Source organism: Procambarus clarkii, chromosome 89 (assembly GCF_040958095.1).
Source record: "Procambarus clarkii isolate CNS0578487 chromosome 89, FALCON_Pclarkii_2.0, whole genome shotgun sequence".
In the NCBI taxonomy this organism is placed as follows: domain Eukaryota; kingdom Metazoa; phylum Arthropoda; class Malacostraca; order Decapoda; family Cambaridae; genus Procambarus; species Procambarus clarkii.
Genome location: NC_091238.1, coordinates 18105453 through 18123775, shown reverse-complemented (window position 1 = coordinate 18123775; position 18323 = coordinate 18105453). Strand labels below are relative to the sequence as shown.

Here is an 18323-nt window from a genome sequence, read left to right as displayed (position 1 = left end):
GTGACCATGGGACAGGAGGTCTGGGAAAGGAGAGTCGACTACAGGAAAGGGGACTACAGAAGGATAAGGGACTATCTAGGAGAAGTGCAGTGGGAGGAAGAAATTAGAGGAAAAACAGTGCAAGATATGATGAACCTAGTCATATGGAAATGCAAGGAGGCCGCAGAGAGATTTATACCAACAGTAAAGGGAAGAAGTAAGAGGGAATATAATAACCCATGGTTTAATAGACAGTGTCAGGAAGCAAAAATGAGAAGCAAGAGGGAGTGGAGGAAGTACAGAAGACAAAGGACAGAGGACAACAGGATCAGATGCAACAGAGCTAGGAACGATTACATTAACATACGAAGAGTATCGGAAAGAAATTACGAGAATGATATGGCGATCAAAGCGAAACAGCAACCTAAATTACTACATAGCCATATAAGAAGAAAAATGTCGGTGAACGACCAAGTGACAAGACTAAGGAAAACAGAAGGGGCATATACAGAAAGTGACAAGGAAATCTGCGAGGCACTGAATGCCAGTTTCCATGGAGTGTTCACAACCGAGCCTGAGCAGCTCCCATTGTTAGAAGGAATTACCCTAAATGAAAGACTACCGGATATAGAGGTGACAGCAGAGATGGTACTGAAACAGTTGACAACACTAGATGCAACTAAAGCGGTTGGACCAGATAAAGTATCACCGTGGATACTAAAAGAGGCAGCGCAGGCCCTCAGCGTGCCTCTGGCAATGATCTTTAACGTCACCTATGTCGGGAGAATTGCCCAGTTGCTGGAAGAAGGCTAACGTACCGATTTTCAAAAAAGGTGATAGGGAGGAGGCACTTAACTACAGACCCGTATCACTGACAAGCATCCCCTGCAAAATACTTGAAAGAATAATTAGGCTAAGACTTGTTGAACACCTGGAGAGCATTGGGTTTGTAAACAAGCACCAACATGGGTTCTGGACAGGGAAATCATGCCTAACAAACCTTTTAGAATTCTATGGCAAAGTAACAAGGATAAGGCAGGACAGAGAAGGCTGGGCAGACTGCATATTTCTAGACTGCCAAAAAGCCTTTGATACAGTACCGCACATGAGACTGCTATACAAACTCGAGAGGCAGGCAGTAGTAAGCGGAAAGGCCCTAGCATGGGTAAGGAACTACTTAACAGGAAGGAGCCAGAGAGTAACAGTAAGGGGCGAGAAGTCGAACTAGCGAACAGTAACGAGTGGAGTACCTCAAGGATCGGTGCTGGGACCAATTCTATTTCTAATATACGTAAATGACATGTTTACAGGATTAGAATCCTACATATCGATGTTTGCGGATGACGCAAAATTAACAAGAAGAGTTGTGACAGATGAGGATTGTAGGATCCTCCAAGAGGACTTGAACAGGTTGCAAAGATGGTCAGAGAAATGGCTACTGGAGTTCAACACGAGCAAATGTAAAGTTATGGAGATGGCATCAGGTGATAGGAGACCAAAGGGATAATACACAATGAAGGGGAACAGCCTACCTGCAACGACTCGAGAGAGAGACCTGGGAGTGGACGTAACACCTAATCTAACTCCCGAGGCTGATATAAATAGGATATCGACAGCAGCGTGCTCTACACTGGTAAAAGTTAGAACATCATTCAGAAACCTAAGTGAGGAGGCCTTTAGGGCGCTTTACACTGCCTACGTGAGACCAGTCTTAGAGTATGCAGCCCCATCATGGAGTCCCCACCTGAACAATATACGGAAACTGGAAAAGGTTCAGAAGTTTGCGACGAGGCTCGTCCTAGAGTTACGAGGGATGGGATATGAAGAACGCCTTAAGGAACTGAACCTTACGACACTAGATAAAAGAAGGGAGAGGGGGATATGATAGGAACATATAAAATACTCAGGGGAATTGACAAAGTGGAAATAGATGAAAGGTTCTCACTTAATATTAATAGAACGAGGGGACATGGGTGGAAGCTGGAAACTCAGATGAGTCACAGAGATGTTAGGAAGTTTTCTTTTAACGTGAGCGAAGTGGAAAAAATGGAATGCACTTAAGGAGCAGGTTGTGGAAGCAAACTCTTATTCATAATTTTAAAACAAGATATGATAGGCAAAAAGAACAGGAGTCGTTACCGTAAACAACCGATGGCTAGAAAGGCGGGATCCAAGAGTCAATACTCGATCCTGCAGACACAAACACGTGAGCACACACACACACACACACACACACACACACACACACACACACACACACACACACACACACACACACACACACACACACACACACACACTGTAATGTTGTAACGGCACTAAACATGACAGTGTTTACCTGCCAAATAGAGGTGAGTGAGAGCAGGAGAGCACACGAGGGCGTGGCCGTAGTCTAGAGCATAACAAACACTCACACAGTTTTATCACATCCATAAATCATTACCACACACACACACACACACACACACACACACACACACACACACACACACACACACACACACACACACACACACACACACTGTTTTAAAGGATATTTCTACCTGTCATTACAGTCATCCAAGTACCAACAGGCCGCCACAAGTCCTTCCATAGCCACTCAGTACTAAGTGGATGGAAGAGGAGAGCCCAGATACTAATGGTGCAATATTGGTACGACCCACAAGGATGGCAGCAGACCTAGCACGACCCACAAGGATGGCAGCAGACCTAGCACGACCCACAAGGATGGCAGCAGACTTAGCACGACCCACAAGGATGGCAGCAGACCTAGCACGACCCACAAGGATGGCAGTAGACCTAGCACGACCCACAAGGATGGCAGCAGACCTAGTAGGACCCCACGAGGATGGCAGCAGACCTAGTAGGACCCCACGAGGATGGCAGCAGACCTAGCACGACCCACAAGGATGGCAGTAGACCTAGCACGACCCACAAGGATGGCAGCAGACCTAGTAGGACCCCACGAGGATGGCAGCAGACCTAGTAGGACCCCACGAGGATGGCAGCAGACCTAGCACGACCCACAAGGATGGCAGTAGACCTAGCACGACCCATAAGAATGGCAGCAGACACGAAGAGCAGCCAGCCGTGTTGCACGTTACCACAGGAGACAGTGTGTTTACAGCAGTAATGTAGAGAGACGGGTCAGCGCGGTAGGTCCCGCCCTCTACTCCCTCCTTGATGGTAAATATCATTACTGGATCCTCAGGCACAAGACGAGGCTGCCTGGGGACTACACCAGGGGGACAAAGGTAACTACTGACGCAGAGGAGGGTAGCGGTGACGCAGAGGCGGCAAGCAGTGACAGAGAGGCGGGAAACAGTGACACAGAGGCGGGAAGCGGTGACACAGAGGCGGGAAGCGGTGACACAGAGGCGGGAAGCAGTGACACAGAGGAGGGACACAAGTGCACCAGAGAATAAAGAGACACTGGTGGATCTGGACAATGTCAGCGAGGTGTACAGTACCTTTATGAATCTGCAAAACGGGGCGAGACGTTTCTAGCATGCGTCTCAAGGTGTAGGGAAGGTGTATAAGACCGCAGTAACTCGCTCAATATCAATTACAACACGGCTGATGCCGAACTTGCTGCAGAAATGTGTAGAATTATCTCTTAGAAAATATCCACTTGAGTTCTGACAATATTTCATTTACTGTGTGTGTGGGGGGGGGGGGGGGAAGGAGGCTGGCAAGCCTGTGGCACCTCTACTCATGCGGTCTTATCTGCATTTCCTACCGTATCTTCCGCTCCAAGAAGTTGTTATAGTACTTTATTGTACATATTTGGCCCCCTTGGCCATCCAGCATATTCCATGTATGTACTGTGTGGTACCTTTCTCCGTCTCCTTTCCAAGGAGTACTTTTTTGGGGGCTTTGAGACGGGCACAATAATTAAAGTGCTTTACGGCGTCAAAGTGTGCCTGGAATTGCTTTGATAGTCGGTGCATTGTGGTGGAATCTCTAAGATATGAAGCTGCTCATAAGGTCACGTGATCATTTTCCTGGTTGGCTGTGTCTGCTTGGCTCTGCTCACTAAACGTTAGGACGTCCCACATCATTATTCCCAGAGCCTTTATATATATTGTTTCCATTCTACGAGATCTAATTATATCTTGCCTCTTGCATCATGTTCAAGGTCTGATATTCACTCTTGAATATCATGTTACTTTAGTCGCCCATTGAAAGATATTATTGGTTTTCGGTATCTCCTACTGAGACAGTTCAAGGTAAGTTTTGTATCATCAGCAAAGGAAGGCACGGAACTGTGAGTTGCATCTTGGTCACTGAAATGAGCATGAGAATAGTGGAGCAACCTTGCTCCTTGCGGTGTCACCGTAGTCAGGCTTGTCACCGTACTGGAAGGCTTGTCACCGTACTGGAAGGCTTGTCACCGTACTGGAAGGCTTGTCACCGTACTGGAAGGCTTGTCACAGTACTGGAAGGCTTGTCACCGTAGTCAGGCTTGTCACCATACTGGAAGGCTTGTCACCGTACTGGAAGGCTTGTCACAGTACTGGAAGGCTTGTCACCGTAGTCAGGCTTGTCACCGTACTGGAAGGCTTGTCACCGTACTGGAAGGCTTGTCACCGTACTGGAAGGCTTGTCACCGTACTGGAAGGCTTGTCACCGTACTCAGGCTTGTCACCGTACTGGAAGGCTTGTCACCATACTGGAAGGCTTGTCACCGTACTGGAAGGCTTGTCACCGTACTGGAAGGCTTGTCACCGTACTGGAAGGCTTGTCACCATACTGGAAGGCTTGTCACCGTACTGGAAGGCTTGTCACCGTACTGGAAGGCTTGTCACCGTACTGGAAGGCTTGTCACCGTACTGGAAGGCTTGTCACCGTACTCAGGCTTGTCACCGTACTGGAAGGCTTGTCACCGTACTGGAAGGCTTGTCACCGTACTGGAAGGCTTGTCACCGTACTCAGGCTTGTCACCGTACTGGAAGGCTTGTCACCGTACTGGAAGGCTTGTCACCGTACTGGAAGGCTTGTCACCGTACTGGAAGGCTTGTCACCGTACTGGAAGGCTTGTCACCGTACTGGAAGGCTTGTCACCATACTGGAAGGCTTGTCACCGTACTGGAAGGCTTGTCACAGTACTGGAAGGCTTGTCACCGTACTGGAAGGCTTGTCACCGTACTGGAAGGCTTGTCACCGTACTGGAAGGCTTGTCACCGTACTGGAAGGCTTGTCACAGTACTGGAAGGCTTGTCACCGTAGTCAGGCTTGTCACCATACTGGAAGGCTTGTCACAGTACTGGAAGGCTTGTCACCGTACTGGAAGGCTTGTCACCGTACTGGAAGGCTTGTCACCGTACTGGAAGGCTTGTCACCGTACTGGAAGGCTTGTCACAGTACTGGAAGGCTTGTCACCGTACTGGAAGGCTTGTCACCGTACTGGAAGGCTTGTCACCGTACTGGAAGGCTTGTCACAGTACTGGAAGGCTTGTCACAGTACTGGAAGGCTTGTCACCGTACTGGAAGGCTTGTCACCGTACTGGAAGGCTTGTCACAGTACTGGAAGGCTTGTCACCGTACTGGAAGGCTTGTCACAGTACTGGAAGGCTTGTCACCGTAGTCAGGCTTGTCACCATACTGGAAGGCTTGTCACAGTACTGGAAGGCTTGTCACCGTACTGGAAGGCTTGTCACCGTACTGGAAGGCTTGTCACCGTACTGGAAGGCTTGTCACCGTACTGGAAGGCTTGTCACCGTACTGGAAGGCTTGTCACAGTACTGGAAGGCTTGTCACCGTAGTCAGGCTTGTCACCATACTGGAAGGCTTGTCACAGTACTGGAAGGCTTGTCACCGTACTGGAAGGCTTGTCACCGTACTGGAAGGCTTGTCACCGTACTGGAAGGCTTGTCACCGTACTGGAAGGCTTGTCACAGTACTGGAAGGCTTGTCACCGTACTGGAAGGCTTGTCACCGTACTGGAAGGCTTGTCACCGTACTGGAAGGCTTGTCACAGTACTGGAAGGCTTGTCACCGTACTGGAAGGCTTGTCACCGTACTGGAAGGCTTGTCACCGTACTGGAAGGCTTGTCACCGTACTGGAAGGCTTGTCACAGTACTGGAAGGCTTGTCACCGTACTGGAAGGCTTGTCACCGTACTGGAAGGCTTGTCACAGTACTGGAAGGCTTGTCACCGTACTGGAAGGCTTGTCACAGTACTGGAAGGCTTGTCACCGTACTGGAAGGCTTGTCACCGTACTGGAAGGCTTGTCACAGTACTGGAAGGCTTGTCACCGTACTGGAAGGCTTGTCACCGTACTGGAAGGCTTGTCACAGTACTGGAAGGCTTGTCACCGTACTGGAAGGCTTGTCACCGTACTGGAAGGCTTGTCACCGTACTGGAAGGCTTGTCACAGTACTGGAAGGCTTGTCACCGTAGTCAGGCTTGTCACCATACTGGAAGGCTTGTCACAGTACTGGAAGGCTTGTCACCGTACTGGAAGGCTTGTCACCGTACTGGAAGGCTTGTCACCGTACTGGAAGGCTTGTCACCGTACTGGAAGGCTTGTCACAGTACTGGAAGGCTTGTCACCGTACTGGAAGGCTTGTCACCGTACTGGAAGGCTTGTCACCGTACTGGAAGGCTTGTCACAGTACTGGAAGGCTTGTCACCGTACTGGAAGGCTTGTCACCGTACTGGAAGGCTTGTCACCGTACTGGAAGGCTTGTCACCGTACTGGAAGGCTTGTCACAGTACTGGAAGGCTTGTCACCGTACTGGAAGGCTTGTCACCGTACTGGAAGGCTTGTCACAGTACTGGAAGGCTTGTCACCGTACTGGAAGGCTTGTCACAGTACTGGAAGGCTTGTCACCGTACTGGAAGGCTTGTCACCGTACTGGAAGGCTTGTCACCGTACTGGAAGGCTTGTCACAGTACTGGAAGGCTTGTCACCGTAGTCAGGCTTGTCACCATACTGGAAGGCTTGTCACAGTACTGGAAGGCTTGTCACCGTACTGGAAGGCTTGTCACCGTACTGGAAGGCTTGTCACCGTACTGGAAGGCTTGTCACCGTACTGGAAGGCTTGTCACAGTACTGGAAGGCTTGTCACCGTACTGGAAGGCTTGTCACCGTACTGGAAGGCTTGTCACCGTACTGGAAGGCTTGTCACAGTACTGGAAGGCTTGTCACCGTACTGGAAGGCTTGTCACCGTACTGGAAGGCTTGTCACCGTACTGGAAGGCTTGTCACCGTACTGGAAGGCTTGTCACAGTACTGGAAGGCTTGTCACCGTACTGGAAGGCTTGTCACCGTACTGGAAGGCTTGTCACAGTACTGGAAGGCTTGTCACCGTACTGGAAGGCTTGTCACCGTACTGGAAGGCTTGTCACCGTACTGGAAGGCTTGTCACAGTACTGGAAGGCTTGTCACCGTAGTCAGGCTTGTCACCATACTGGAAGGCTTGTCACAGTACTGGAAGGCTTGTCACCGTACTGGAAGGCTTGTCACCGTACTGGAAGGCTTGTCACCGTACTGGAAGGCTTGTCACCGTACTGGAAGGCTTGTCACAGTACTGGAAGGCTTGTCACCGTACTGGAAGGCTTGTCACCGTACTGGAAGGCTTGTCACCGTACTGGAAGGCTTGTCACCGTACTGGAAGGCTTGTCACAGTACTGGAAGGCTTGTCACCGTAGTCAGGCTTGTCACCATACTGGAAGGCTTGTCACCGTACTGGAAGGCTTGTCACAGTACTGGAAGGCTTGTCACCGTAGTCAGGCTTGTCACCATACTGGAAGGCTTGTCACAGTACTGGAAGGCTTGTCACCGAACTCAGGCTTGTCACCATACTGGAAGGCTTGTCACCGTACTGGAAGGCTTGTCACCGAACTCAGGCTTGTCACCGTACTGGAAGGCTTGTTACCATACTGGAAGGGTTATCACCGCACTGGAAGGCTTGTCACCGTAGTCAGGCTTGTCACCATACTGGAAGGCTTGTCACCGTACTGGAAGGCTTGTCACCGTACTGGAAGGCTTGTCACCGTACTCTGGCTTGTCACCGTACTGGAAGGCTTGTCACCGTACTCCGGCTTGTCACCGTACTGGAAGGCTTGTCACCGTACTGGAAGGCTTGTCACCGTACTCCGGCTTGTTACCGTACTGGAAGACTTGTCACCGTACTGGAAGGCTTGTCACCGTACTGGAAGGCTTGTCACCGTACTCTGGCTTGTCACCGTACTGGAAGGCTTGTCACCGTACTCCGGCTTGTCACCATACTGGAAGGCTTGTCACCGTACTGGAAGGCTTGTCACCGTACTGGAAGGCTTGTCACCGTACTGGAAGGCTTGTCACCGTACAGGAAGGCTTGTCACCGTACTGGAAGGCTTGTCACCGTACTGGAAGGCTTGTCACCGTACTGGAAGGCTTGTCACCGTACTGGAAGACTTGTCACCGTACTGGAAGGCTTGTCACCGTACTGGAAGGCTTGTCACCGTACTGGAAGGCTTGTCACCGTACTGGAAGGCTTGTCACCGTACTCAGGCTTGTCACCGTACTGGAAGGCTTGTCACCGTACTGGAAGGCTTGTCACCGTACTCAGGCTTGTCACCGTACTGGAAGGCTTGTCACCGTACTGGAAGACTTGTCACCGTACTGGAAGGCTTGTCACCGTACTGGAAGGCTTGTCACCGTACTGGAAGGCTTGTCACCGTACTGGAAGGCTTGTCACCGTACTGGAAGGCTTGTCACCGTACTGGAAGGCTTGTCACCGTACTGGAAGGCTTGTCACCGTACTCCGGCTTGTCACCGTACTGGAAGGCTTGTCACCGTACTCCGGCTTGTCACCGTACTGGAAGGCTTGTCACCGTACTCCGGCTTGTTACCGTACTGGAAGACTTGTCACCGTACTGGAAGGCTTGTCACCGTACTGGAAGACTTGTCACCGTACTGGAAGGCTTGTCACCGTACTGGAAGACTTGTCACCGTACTGGAAGGCTTGTCACCGTACTGGAAGACTTGTCACCGTACTGGAAGGCTTGTCACCGTACTGGAAGGCTTGTCACCGTACTGGAAGGCTTGTCACCGTACTGGAAGGCTTGTCACCGTACTGGAAGGCTTGTCACCGTACTGGAAGGCTTGTCACCGTACTCCGGCTTGTCACCGTACTGGAAGGCTTGTCACCGTACTCCGGCTTGTCACCATACTGGAAGGCTTGTCACCGTACTGGAAGGCTTGTCACCGTACTGGAAGGCTTGTCACCGTACTGGAAGGCTTGTCACCGTACAGGAAGGCTTGTCACCGTACTGGAAGGCTTGTCACCGTACTGGAAGGCTTGTCACCGTACTGGAAGGCTTGTCACCGTACTGGAAGACTTGTCACCGTACTGGAAGGCTTGTCACCGTACTGGAAGGCTTGTCACCGTACTGGAAGGCTTGTCACCGTACTGGAAGGCTTGTCACCGTACTCAGGCTTGTCACCGTACTGGAAGGCTTGTCACCGTACTGGAAGGCTTGTCACCGTACTCAGGCTTGTCACCGTACTGGAAGGCTTGTCACCGTACTGGAAGACTTGTCACCGTACTGGAAGGCTTGTCACCGTACTGGAAGGCTTGTCACCGTACTGGAAGGCTTGTCACCGTACTGGAAGGCTTGTCACCGTACTGGAAGGCTTGTCACCGTACTGGAAGGCTTGTCACCGTACTGGAAGGCTTGTCACCGTACTGGAAGGCTTGTCACCGTACTCCGGCTTGTCACCGTACTGGAAGGCTTGTCACCGTACTCCGGCTTGTCACCGTACTGGAAGGCTTGTCACCGTACTCCGGCTTGTTACCGTACTGGAAGACTTGTCACCGTACTGGAAGGCTTGTCACCGTACTGGAAGACTTGTCACCGTACTGGAAGGCTTGTCACCGTACTGGAAGACTTGTCACCGTACTGGAAGGCTTGTCACCGTACTGGAAGACTTGTCACCGTACTGGAAGGCTTGTCACCGTACTGGAAGGCTTGTCACCGTACTGGAAGGCTTGTCACCGTACTGGAAGGCTTGTCACCGTACTGGAAGGCTTGTCACCGTACTGGAAGGCTTGTCACCGTACTCCGGCTTGTCACCGTACTGGAAGGCTTGTCACCGTACTCCGGCTTGTCACCGTACTGGAAGGCTTGTCACCGTACTCCGGCTTGTTACCGTACTGGAAGACTTGTCACCGTACTGGAAGGCTTGTCACCGTACTGGAAGGCTTGTCACCGTACTGGAAGGCTTGTCACCGTACTGGAAGGCTTGTCACCGTACTGGAAGGCTTGTCACCGTACTGGAAGGCTTGTCACCGTACTCATGCTTGTCACCATACTGGAAGGCTTGTCACCGTACTGGAAGGCTTGTCACCGAACTCAGGCTTGTCACCATACTGGAAGGCTTGTCACCGTACTGGAAGGGTTATCACCGTACTGGAAGGCTTGTCACAGTACTGGAAGGCTTGTCACCGTACTGGAAGGCTTGTCACCGTACTGGAAGGCTTGTCACCGCAGTGGAAGGCTTGTCACAGTACTGGAAGGCTTGTCACCGTACTGGAAGGCTTGTCACCGTACTGGAAGGCTTGTCACCGTACTGGAAGGCTTGTCACCGTACTGGAAGGCTTGTCACCGAACTCAGGCTTGTCACCGTACTGGAAGGCTTGTCACCGTACTCCAGCTTGTCACCGTACTCATGCTCGATTGTGTTCGGTTCACTGTTACTCTGTGATCTGCTGCTTGTCGGGAAAGTTAATATCCACCGCAAGACTTTGTAATTTCTTTCAATCCTTATCTTGTGGGCTATCACTCCCTGGTCACATTTCTCAAGCGTCATGAGAGGGTTTGTGTATGCGGGGTGTATCTTCTTGACGTTATCTTGAGATGATTTCGGGGCTTTAGTGTCCCCGCGGCCCGGTCCTCGACCAGGCCTCCACCCCCAGGAAGCAGCCCGTGACAGCTGACTATAACACCCAGGTACCTATTTTACTGCTAGGTAACAGGGGCATAGGGTGAAAGAAACTCTGCCCATTGTTTCTCGCCGGCGCCTGGGATCGAACCCAGGACCACAGGATCACAAGTCCAGCGTGCTGTCTGCTCGGCCGACCGGGTTGTATGTGGCCACAATGTCCTCGTAACTACTGGAGGAACTTCATTTTATGTTTGTGTCCGCAGTAGGAGCATCAGGAACAGCAGCATCAGGAACAGCAGCAGCAGCGGTTGAGGTAGGACAGCGGATGTGAGGCGGGAAGTGAGATAGAGGCAGCTGGCTCACCTCCAGACAATCAGGGCGGGTCGTCCGTCTCCGTGGCGGCCATCACACCCGGGGTCACGTGTGGGCGGGGTCACCGGGCCTCCTAGTCGTGCCGCCAGAGCCACGGACTCACTCCCGGGGGTCACGTGTGGGCGGGGTCACCGAGCCTCCTAGTCCGTGGCTCACCAGAGTCACGGACTCACTCCCGGGGGTCACGTGTGGGCGGGGTCACCGGACCTCCTAGTCGTGCCGCCAGAGTCAGGGACTCACTCCCGGGGGTCACGTGTGGGCGGGGTCACCGGGCCTCCTAGTCCGTGGCTCACCAGAGTCACGGACTCACTCCCGGGGGTCACGTGTGGGCGGGGTCACCGGGCCTCCTAGTCCGTGGCTCACCAGAGTCACGGACTCACTCCCGGGGGTCACGTGTGGGCGGGGTCACCGGGCCTCCTAGTCCGTGGCTCACCAGAGTCACGGACTCACTCCCGGGGGTCACGTGTGGGCGGGGTCACCGGGCCTCCTAGTCCGTGGCTCACCAGAGTCACGGACTCACTCCCGGGGGTCACGTGTGGGCGGGGTCACCGGGCCTTGTAGTCCATGGCTCACCAGAGTCACGGACTCACTCACACGCAGACACCATCGCCACCAAACATTATACCAGTGCCGTGTCAGACACCGTGTCTACCGACAGCTACAACCTTCCCCCTGCCAAGAACAACCGAGGGGAATAAACCCCCGGTGCATTGACAGATACGAGGGGAATAAACCCCCGGTGCATTGACAGATACGAGGGGAACAAACCCCCGGTGCATTGACAGATACGAGGGGAACAAACCCCCGGTGCATTGACAGATACGAGGGGAATAAACCCCCGGTGCATTGACAGATACGAGGGGAACAAACCCCCGGTGCATTGACAGATACGAGGGGAACAAACCCCCGGTGCATTGACAGATACGAGGGGAATAAACCCCCGGTGCATTGACAGATACGAGGGGAACAAACCCCCGGTGCATTGACAGATACGAGGGGAATAAACCCCCGGTGCATTGACAGATACGAGGGGAATAAACCCCCGGTGCATTGACAGATACGAGGGGAACAAACCCCCGGTGCATTGACAGATACGAGGGGAATAAACCCCCGGTGCATTGACAGATACGAGGGGAATAAACCCCCGGTACATTGACAGATACGAGGGGAACAAGAATGATCACTAGTGTGATATTCCCCAGAGATTACTGAGTGATGCCAAGGGTCACACAGAGATCACAGTAACGTGATGCATCAAATGAACAAATCCACAAGGGCCGTGACGAGGATTCGAACCTGCGTCCGGGAGCATCGGACGATTAAGGCAGTGTCTGGGATGCTCCCGGACGCAGGTTCGAATCCTCGTCACGGCCCTTGTGGATCTGTTCAATGCCAAGGGGTAATATAATGGGAAGAGCGGCTCTGGGGACTCAAAGGAAAGAGGCCTTTTACAGACAAGAGTTAAGGAGACAGCTATGTAGATTATTCTGCACGACTTTCACTGCAGGAATAATAATTGGTGGTGGTTTACAACCATCATATAATGTGTGACACACTGGCAAGCTATCTGCTCCTCATATCAACTCTCACTCGTGACAAAATTGAGAGAGAGAGAGAGAGAGAGAGAGAGAGAGAGAGAGAGAGAGAGAGAGAGAGAGAGAGAGAGAGAGAGAGAGAGAGAGGGAGAGAGAGAGCGAGAGAGCGAGAGAGCGAGAGAGCGAGAGAGAGAGAGAGAGAGAGAGAGAGAGAGAGAGAGAGAGAGAGAGAGAGAGAGAGAGAGAGAGAAAGAGCGAGAGGGAGGGGAGGGTGTACATAGAGATCAGAACAGGTGGGAGCACCAGAAAGCAACGTCCTCACAAGTGAAGAAGGCGACACAGAGAAGTGGAGTTTAACAAGAAGACTGGCGTTAAGTGGGTACACAACTTGCAAGGTGAATACTAGACAAGGAGAGAGAGAGAGAGAGAGTGCGCGTCTTAAGCAACACTCAGAACAATGTGCCGGACTTAGCAGCAGCTCTGGGTGAGAACTGCTCCAACTGGATTGGCTGCATCTTTAAAGGTACAGCCACAGCTGTAGAGAGGAGACAATGGAGAGGACTTGGCACTGCTGGTGGGAACGGAGACCACCACCCTCCTTTCCCCTCACTATTAACTCCCCTTCCCATTCATGCTCCTCCCCCTTACCTTCCTTGCTTTTCCTTTTGTATCTCCATCCCACCACCCTTCCATCTACTTCCTCCCTCCCACCTACAACACTTCCCTCCATCACTTAAATATTTAAATATAGTCCTCTCTGCTACTCCACAGAGAGTAGCCTGGCAACCCTCACTGCCTCACGATGCGTCAGCCAGCCAGCCCTCCCTGGCGTCACACTGCGTCAGCCAGCCAGCCCTCCCTGGCTCACGATGCGTCAGCCAACCAGCCCTCCCTGGCGTCACACTGCGTCAGCCAGCCAGCCCTCCCTGCCTCAGGCTGCGTCAGCCAGCCAGCCCTAACCTGCGTCACGCTGCGTCAGCCAGCCAGCCTTTCCTGTCTCAGGCTGCGTCAGCCAGCCAGCCCTCCCTGCGTCACGCCCCAACCCCGTGATAGTCACCTAAGGAGACAAAGTATGAATACACTCTATACCCCAGCAAAAGATGGTCAGGTGGACACACACACAAACACACACACACACACACACACACACACACACACACACACACACACACACACACACACACACACACACACACGGCAAATGTGACCAGTGTAACATCAATATGGCGACCTCGTGCTTGCTTGCACCATCGCCACCACACCTAAACAAAGAAGCATTCATACTGAAGTAATGAGGGTCATCACAGCCTCTCAGGTGGACAATATTGAGGTATGTCCCCCACACACACTCTACAACAGGGTAGGGGAGGGTGTAGCAGCAACAGGTGTGTCTCCCCACAAGGGTGTAACAACAACAGGTGTGTCTCCCCACAAGGGTGTAGCAGCAACAGGTGTGTCTCCCCACAAGGGTGTAGCAACAACAGGTGTGTCTCCCCACAACAAGGTAGGGGAGGGTGTAGCAGCAACAGGTGTGTCTCCCCACAAGGGTGTAGCAACAACAGGTGTGTCTCCCCACAACAAGGTAGGGGGAGGGTGTAGCAGCAACAGGTGTGTCTCCCCACAAGGGTGTAGCAACAACAGGTGTGTCTCCCCACAACAAGGTAGGGGGAGGGTGTAGCAGCAACAGGTGTGTCTCCCCACAAGGGTGTAGCAGCAACAGGTGTGTCTCCCCACAAGGGTGTAGCAGCAACAGGTGTGTCTCCCCACAAGGGTGTAGCAGCAACAGGTGTGTCTCCCCACAAGGGTGTAGCAGCAACAGGTGTGTCTCCCCACAAGGGTGTAGCAGCAACAGGTGTGTCTCCCCACAAGGGTGTAGCAGCAACAGGTGTGTCTCCCCCACAACAAGGTAGGGGAGGGTGTAGCAGCAACAGGTGTGTGTCTCCCCACAACAAGGTAGGGGGAGGGTGTAGCAGCAACAGGTGTGTCTAGGGAGACACACCTGTTAGGGGAGGGTATAGCAGCCAAAAGAGCAGTTGCCCTTTTGCTCTACACAAGGTTTATGTCCACGCTGAGCTGGCCTCACGTGTGCCCCAAAGAATGAGGTGATTTGATAAAACACCATGCCCAAGATTACCAACAGAGTGCCGGCGGGGGGGAAGATGGGGAATTAGCCTCGGCTACCATCCTCTTTTGTCCGGTCGTGTTGGTCGAGTGGTTAAGGGATCCTGTACATCAGTTGCATTGCTTCTGCGGCAGTATGGTTCGAGTCACTTCTGGGGTGTGAGTTTTCAGCTGCATGTATGCCTGGAGACCGTTCAGGCTTCTTCGCATATATATATATATATATATATATATATATATATATATATATATATATATATATATATATATATATATATATATATATATATATATATATATATGTCGTACCTAGTAGCCAGAACGCACTTCTACGCCTACTATGCAAGGCCCAATTTGCCTAATAGGCCAAGTTTTCATGAATTGTTTTTCGACTACCTAACCTACCTAACCTAACCTAACCTAACTTTTTCAGTTACCTAACCTAACCTATAAAGATAGGTTAGGTTAGGTTAGGTAGGGTTGGTTAGGTTCGGTCATATATCTACGTTAATTTTAACTCCAATAAAAAAAAATTGACCTCATACATAATGAACTGGGTAGCTTTATCATTTCATAAGAAAAAAAATAGAGAAAATATATTAATTCAGGAAAACTTGGCTTATTAGGCAAATCGGGCCTTGCATATTAGGCTGAGAAGTGCGTTCTGGCTACTAGGTACGACATAAATATACATATATATATATATATATATATATATATATATATATATATATATATATATATATATATATATATATATATATATATATATATATTATACAATTAACCATAACTAAAATGCAACACACACACACAGGCATAACCCCGTTTGAGTGAACCTGTCCCGTAATACCATTGTAAACTGCATGAGTCAACGCCCCCCCCCCTCGAACACCCCACTTTTGCCCCCCCCCCCTCTTCATGCGGCATACCTCCCCCCCCCTTCCCCATGCCCCCCCCTGGTCAGCCGCTTCACCACCCGCTTCGACTACTACATCCCCTTTAACCCCTTCCCCCCTCCCCCCCCATCCCCCCCCTCATCTTCCCCCTCGGCAACACCGCCTCTTTTCCCCTCTCTCCAGTTTCCCCAAGCAGAAAGGTAAAGATTTGAAGGGGAACACCACTAAGGTAGGTCCACGTTAGTACTGGGGGACACCACCACTAAGGTAGGTCCACGTTAGTACTGGGGGACACCACCATTAAGGTAGGTCCACGTTAGTACTGGGGGACACCACCACTAGGGTAGGTCCACGTTAGTACTGGGGGACACCACCACTAAGGTAGGTCCACGTTAGTACTGGGGGACACCACCACTAAGGTAGGTCCACGTTAGTACTGGGGGACACCACCACTAAGGTAGGTCCACGTTAGTACTGGGGGACACCACCACTAAGGTAGGTCCACGTTAGTACTGGGGGACACCACCACTAAGGTAGGTCCACGTTAGTACTGGGGGACACCACCACTAAGGTAGGTCCACGTTAGTACTGGGGGACACCACCACTAGGGTAGGTCCACGTTAGTACTGGGGGACACCACCACTAAGGTCCACGTCACTAGCTGGGGACCACCACTAAGTGGTTCCGAAGGTCAGTGTCCCTGTGGCACCCAGGCCTCAGACAGCTCTCACTGGAGAAACTCGAGTCAAATCATAATTCTAGAATAATTATTAGTTACTAGACAATTCTAAACACCCCTACATGGTGTATGAGGAGACACATGTAGGGTTCAACCATTATTTTATAATGTGGTAACCTACAATGGGGGGTCGTAATCCCCAGCCCCTTCCAATCGTTATAGACAATCATGGGTAATCTCAGTGATTGATGATTGGATCAAATGTACAATTTACAGTGGTGAGAATGTGGGACATTAAGCTACAACCGCCTCACGTCTGATATACGAGTCTACTCCACTTACCAGGGCATTTTACAACGCAGATTCGAACCCCACTATTACATTATTCATGTTAATTCATGTTAACACTGAAATGACTTTCGTGAAACATTGATGCAACATTATTGAACGTTTCTCCAATGTTGACTATCTATTGTTGGTTCCGGGGATCAACGTTCCCCGGCCCAGTCTCTGACTAGGCCTCCCGGTTGGTGGTCTGGTGAAGCCGGCTGCTGAACGCGGCTGTTCTCAGTCCAGTATATGAATCATAGCCTAGTTGATCAGGTATGGATGTGTTTATCACGTTCTCTCTTGACAACATGAGTTGTTTCCCCAAGACCTGTCCTCTGATAGTAGGTTAGGTAGATAGTAAATTTATCTACTATCTCTGATAGTAGATAGTAGATTTATACCCTAAATGCCATGCCTTTTACTCCCCCATCCCCACCAAACAATGTTGATGTAAAAAAAAACCTTCACACACAATATAACTATTTTACTATTTTTATGTTGCTACAATGTTCCTACAACGTTACCCAAACGTTCCAAAAACGTTGCTTTTGTGTAGAAGGATGGGTATCTATACTGGGGGCAAATAATGTTTATATAATGTTTATAATGTTTATATAGTGACTCAAACAATTATCACATTGAGTGAATTACACTGTTACTGCCAATGTTGAGCCCCCACCAAGCACCGCGGCTTGCCAGAACCAACCTATACTAACACAACCCATATCCCGACAAACACACACCGAAACTACGACGTTGCTACAACATTCGAACAAGTTTTAACACATCTTAACTAGTTATAAGAACCAATATAGCAAGTTGTAACAACGTTCTAATACGTCATAAACACGTTAAGCCAAGATGTAACAACTTTATTACAAGTGCAGGTGATGAGTCACAATAACGTGGCTGAAGTATGTTGACCAGACCACACACTAGAAGTTGAAGGGACGACGACGTTTCGGTCCGTCCTGGACCATTCTCAAGTCGAAACTTTATTACAAGTTGTAACAAGCGGAAAATAGAGACAGTTTCGGTTTGTGTTTCCAGGCATGTAACTCCCTACATATAAATATGTATAAACTGAGACTGCCTTCTCCCCCCCCCCCCCCAAAGGTCCACATGGTAAATTTGATTGCTCGATACAAGAAAATGTACTTTTCACACATAAATATTATAGTTTCGTGCCTGTGTTAAGTGAAGTATTTAGTGTTTATCTTGAGATGATTTCGGGGTTTTAAGTGTCCCCGCGGCCCGGTCCTCGACCAGGCCTCCACCCCCCAGGAAGCAGCCCGTGACAGCTGGCTAACACCCAGGTACCTATTTTACTGCTAGGTAACAGGGGGGCATTCAGGGTGAAAGAAACTTTGCCCATTTGTTTCTGCCTGGTGCGTGACTCGAACCCGCGCCACAGAATTACGAGTCGTGTGTGTACTCACCTAATTGTACTCGCCTAATTGTGCTTGCGGGGGTTGAGCTTTGGCTCTTTGGTCCCGTCTCTCAACTGTCAATCAACTGGTATACAGATTCC

The 18323-nt window shown here is 50.8% G+C and overlaps 2 protein-coding genes across 13 annotated transcripts in view; one reads left to right on the top strand and one right to left on the bottom strand.

The window, feature by feature from the left end:
• LOC138359177 (uncharacterized) overlaps positions 1-18323 on the top strand; it is a 271321-nt gene that overhangs the window by 149916 nt on the left and 103082 nt on the right. The gene's annotated exons all lie outside the window — the stretch shown is intronic.
• Ttc7 (tetratricopeptide repeat domain 7) overlaps positions 1-18323 on the bottom strand; it is a 109115-nt gene that overhangs the window by 4319 nt on the left and 86473 nt on the right. The window lies entirely within an intron of this gene.